Source organism: Manis javanica, chromosome 1 (assembly GCF_040802235.1).
Source record: "Manis javanica isolate MJ-LG chromosome 1, MJ_LKY, whole genome shotgun sequence".
NCBI lineage: Eukaryota > Metazoa > Chordata > Mammalia > Pholidota > Manidae > Manis > Manis javanica.
In genome coordinates, this window is record NC_133156.1 from 82,954,533 (window position 1) to 82,960,416 (window position 5,884).

Sequence of the window (5,884 nt, forward strand, 5' to 3'; positions counted from 1 at the left end):
TACATAGTGTAACAGTAATTTCCAGACTTGGGGTTTTTACAAACTACTAAATGTTCAATGTTCAACAAAATTGAAAGACTATTAAATTGTTATGAATTCACTAACTTTAAATTTTATGAAGTGAGGAGTATTTTTTGTTGTTAGTAACTATCATTTCCTACCACTGCATTTTGTAAAAGGGAAGGACATTTCAAGGCAGAGAAAGAGAGAACAAGAGGGAAAAGAAGGAAGGGAGGGAGGGAGGAAGAAAAAAGAAAAAAGAATAAGAGAAGGTAAGGAGGAGGAAGGGAGGGAGGGCAAAAAAAAAAGAAAAAGGAAGGAAATAATCCAGAAAAAAAATCTTTTGAATTACATAAATTTAGTTTCATAAACTATGCATCATATTTTATGTCCTTTTTTATTGTTCCATGGATTTATTAAAAATTGGCGTTGGTTTGCTGACCAGGTATCTTAGTTTGGGTTCCCCCAGAAGCAGACTCTGAAACTAGGACCTGCATATTAAGTGGTTTATTTGGGAGGTAACTCCAGGAAATTTTAATAAGAAAGAAGGGAAGGGAAGGAAGCCAATACAAGATGTGTTGCTAAGACCAACTAGGACTCATTTCCAGTGGGAGCTTTGAAAGAGAGCGCAGAACCCCCAAGATTTGTCACACGTGACGGACCAAGAAACTGGGTTTTACTCACCAGCTCCCATTTGTCACTGGTCAAGGGCTGCTCCTGCAATCATCTCCTCTCTAATATCTCCACACTGCCCTGCGTACAGGTGGAGTGTCTCCATGGCGAGAGACAGTCCTCCAGGTAGAGTGTGTGGATAAAGTGAAGGTTCACGTGGCTAGGATTCGCACCTGGCCCTGGTTGGCTAGCTCACTGCACACGTGTGGGCAATACCTTGTTATTGGCTTTACATAAAGAGCTCCACCCAGTGCTCTGGGTGAAATGGTGGCAAGGCTGAAGGAGAGCAGAGGCTGGAGTGGTGGCAGCACCGAGGACAGAGACTGAGACGGCTGCATGGGCAGAGAGGCCCAGAGGCAGACACTGGCTTGCTGTGTGCAGACTCGCTCTGAGTGGGCAGGACTCTAGTGATCGACCTGCCACAGTGAGAATAAAGTTGGGTATAATCCTTTCACCCCAAGAATGTTCTACTGTCATTTCTTTGGTCAAATTAAATCCATAGTGAACTTGCCCAGGGCTGAAATCCATTGGCAAGGCAAGAGTTACCAGTGTTTGCAGTGAGTGGCCACTGCCCGTACAGAGTAGGTAAGTGTCAAGGGGGTGCAGGCTTGGGATGACAGTGGCTACTACATAGGGTTTGAGAACCACTGTGATGAAGAACTTATTTCTGTTAAATATAGGTACTGTGGAATGCTACTGGTTATATTTGAGCCACTTTATGTTTAATTTAGCCTACTCCTGGACCTACTAAAAGGCTATTTAGCACAGTTGGCTAAGAAACTTATTCAGTTTTAGTCATGGTGTGATTGGGATAAGAACTCATCACATCCCAGTAATCAGTATTATACTGTGGCAATGCTGTCCACAGGCAGTGGTTTTCTAAGACAATCTATTTAGTGCTTGATTCCAAATGTAATTCCCTTTTTTTTTAACATGTACTTTGAGCTAGATAGTAAAAGCAAAAGTGATTGTGCCTTGGATATAAAATAGTTTAATGATCACTAAATTGGGAAGACTCAAGAACAACTTACGAATATTACAACTGCATTTTTGAGGAATAATTTGATAATATGTTTTATTAAAAGTTGTCCAAAATTCATGCCTTATATTTGTAGAAAAATTTTAAATTGTCAAACTGCTTTCTTGTGCACTCTCTTCCACAACTCTGAGAAAGTATGAGAAATTATTATTCTCAATTGACAGATCTGTTAGCTTTTGAGCTCCAAAGGTGTGGTCAATTCACTCAAGTGATGAAGGTTTATTGTAAGGATTCCTAGGTACGTAAGGCAGAATGAGAAAACTGCTCCACAATAAAACGTCTGGTCTCACTGGGAACTGTAATGTCTTTCATTGTTCAGGATCCAGAAGCAGTTCTGGGGAACTAACAGGCATGCTTGTGGTCATGACTGAAGAATGGGGACCATGTTATTATCTCCTTCAGTTGGTGACACTGGTCCCATGACTCAAAGGCTCTGTCACTGCTTTGTTCTGTTTCTCTGCTCCACATGGCCACTGTTTCTATAATCCTGACACAGTCCCAGTACCATCAACCCATTTCTGCACACCTCTGTCCATCATGATTCCTGCTTACTCATGGCTTCTACTACTTCTTTGCTTCTACTTACAAATATTTATTAAATGCCAGGGAAACAATGGTGAGCCAAAATAGGCATGCTTGGGGAACATACAATTTAGAGAAAGGCAGACATTTAATCAACTAGTCGTATAAATAAATGCAGCACTTAACACTAAGAAAGATTATACCCAGAAAAGAAAAATTAAACTGACTTGAAATCTGTATGGTTTTTATAGTCCCTTGACAGAGTATTTGTTGAGTGTTTGTAGAGACTTACAGTATAATAATTCAGAGGGTAAATCAGCCCCAAACCTGAGATGCTGGGACAAAGAGACTGAATTTAAAGCTGTCCTCTACAACTGCTAAGTCTGTAACTGGTCAAGTTGCTCAACCTCTCTCAAACATGTTTTATATATGGATAGCAACACCTCTTGGCTTAATTTGGGTCCTCCCAGAAGCAGACCCTGAGACTAGAATTGGATTGTAAGTTATTTGGGAGGTGATCCCAAGAAGCTCCTTTGCAGAGAGGGGAAGTGAAACAGGGAGGGAAAGGAAGCCAATAAAAGGTGTGTCATCAAACTGGTAATCATGTGGACAAGGGATGAGAGCTCAATTCCATGGGGGGAACTGTGGGAAACCATGTTTGCTATGTCTCAGAGTTATCGTGCATGAGGAGTGAGGAAGCTGAGGGGACTTATCCTCCAACTCCTGTATTAGTGAAAGCTGCTCCTAGATTCTTTAACACCCTGCACTTCTGAGATGTGCCATGCTCACAGGAGGGAAAAAGCTCCCACACAAGTAGTCTGAACTCCATGGCCATGCACTAAAATTGTGAGTCACAAGGGAATATAGTTGGGGTTCTGACAGCTTCCACATCTACCTTTGGAAGGTTTTTATGAGGATTTGAGATAAAGAGATAGTGGAACAAAGTAGGAGCTAAGTAAAAAAGGTCTTGTTGAGAGGACGATATATACACTCAGGAGATGGAAACATTATAAAACACTACAATGTAAAATTCAATGTATAATTGTTAACATGTATTAACATGTTTGATTATTTCAGTGGCAATTCAGAGGAGTCATATAGTTTGTGTCCTAAAGAAAAAGGGCAAAACTTGTCCTTGAGCTTCAGTTAACTCTATTAACTCTTTTAACAGTGGAAAGAAGAGGGACTGGTTCTCCCAGGAAAGGAGAAAAAGACAAGTGAAAGGACAAGATGAAAATTTTTCTGTGTTAGGGAAGGAAGAAGCCAAACTTATTAGTGCAGAGAATTCACAACCAGAAAATAAGTTGAAGATACAGTTGTAGGTTCTGACAAAGTTATGGGAGTTTTTAAAAACTTAAGATGCATTTGGATTTTATCATGGGGCAAACAGGCAGCTGCTGAAGATTATTGAATAAGGAAAACCATCATGGAAACAAAAATCTAAGGATGAACGCCAAGGCTCATCTTAAAAAGGACATTGGAGTCTGTCTAGTATACATTCCACCCAATACAAAAGGCCTCTCTAGAAAGTCTGTGACAGTGAAAATGTGAGCATTTTCAGTAATTTGATGTTCTTATGATGTGGCAATATCTGTCAGTGTTAGAAAGTGCTTCCCTTCATGGAGCAGAAATGTGCTCCAGGTGACTTCCTGGTTTACGTTTCTAAATTTATATGAAACACAGAGCCCTTAAAATGCTTGAAGATAGTAACAAGTCCACCAAGACATCTTAAATTCTAAATGTTGGGAGTAACCCTGGCTTTTTTCACTACCTACTGCTCTTCCTAAATAAGTTAATCTAGATCCATGATTTTAAATACCATATATACACAGATGACTCCCAAATTAGTATCTCCAAACCCAGACTCTCAATTCAACTGCACCATGACATGTCCATCGGAATATCTCATGTCCAAAACAGATGCCATGAATTAACTACACATAAACCACCCCCAAGTCTCCTCATATTGTAAATGGTATCCTAGAAGCCAAAAACCTAGATAGTATTGATTCCTCTTTTTCTCTCATATTCCACATTTACTTCATCAATGCATCCTGTCAGCTCTGTCTTCAAAATATATCTTGTATTTGATTACATTTCAGTCCTATTTGCTACCACCCCAACTAACCCACCAACATCTCTTAACTAGACTTCTATGATAGAATCTTCTAGCAGTCCCCCTGCTTCCACTTTCACTCCTCTTGCCTAGTCTACACATATTAGCCAGAATAACCTTTTTAAAATGTAAGTCAACTCCCCTCATATCCCTTTTTAAAACCTTCCCATCACACATAATAAAGGTCAGGCTTCTCTCCAATCTGTAAGGCTCTACACATGACCTCTGCCTCTCTCACAAGCCTCAGCTCCAACGCGCACCTCCACCCCTCTAACTATAATCCTGTCATACTAAATGTCTTGCAGTGTCCTGAACGTACCAAGCAGCCTGCTATCTCAGAGCTATTAGCTTATACACCTTTTGCATGACATACTCTTCAACAAAAGTTTGCCTGGCTTGCTTCCTCCCTTCCTTGAAGTCTGCTCAAACATCATATCCTCATAAAGTTCTTTACAGACCACTCTAATCACAAAACTCCCCAGTTACACTGTTTGATTTTTCTTCTTAGTGCTTTTCAGTTCTTGAAGTGATGGCATATGTTTGTTTGCTTGCTTGTTTATCCCACAAAGAGATTCTAAGCTTCACAAGTGCATGATTTCTGCCTGTATTAACTGCTATATTCCTCTTGCCTAGGATGGTGTCTGACACATAGTAAGTGCTCAATAAATTTCTTTGGAGGGAAAAAAGAATAGAAAAAAAGGAAGGAAGGAAATAAAGAAGGAATTAGAATTCTTGACAATTCACATCCTACTGTTAAAAAATATTTTTACAGCAATTACTATTTAAGTATTTTTCCTATGAATGTTCATCAAGTCACATCTCCCCACTACTGTGTGTGCAATTTATGGTATTTAATCTGACACATTATTTTTGTTTGTGTTGAATATTTCAAGCTTTCAAGAATTTTTTTTTTAAACTACACTATATAATACAATATATTGACTACTTCTACCTTTTTACTATATATGATGGTTAATTTTATGTGTCTGCTTGGCTAGGCTATGCTACCCAGTTATTTTATTAAATACTATATAGCTGTTGCTGCAAAGGTATTTTGAAGATGTGGTTATCAATTAACCACAATAAGTAAAGGAGATTATCCTCAATAATGTGGGCCTCATCTAATCAGTTGAAGGCCTTAAGAGCAAACACTGAGATTTCCTGGAGAAAAAATTCTGCCTCAGGACTATAGACTCAATTGTCCTACCAAATTTCCATCTTGCTGGCCTGCCCTACAGATTGCAAACTTGCCAGCTCCACAATTATGTATGTAAATTCCTTAAAAAACTTTCTTTCTCTTTCTCTCTCTCTGAGATACATAGAGATAAAGAAACATAGATAGAAATCTCTTTGGAGAAATAGATATAGATATTACCTATAGATAATTATAGGTTATAGATAGGTAAAGCTAGCTATATCTATCTATCTATCATCTATCTATCTATCTATCTATCTATCTATCTATCTATCTATCTATCTATCTATATCTATCATCTACCTCCTACTGTTCCTATTTCTCTAGAGAACCCTAACTG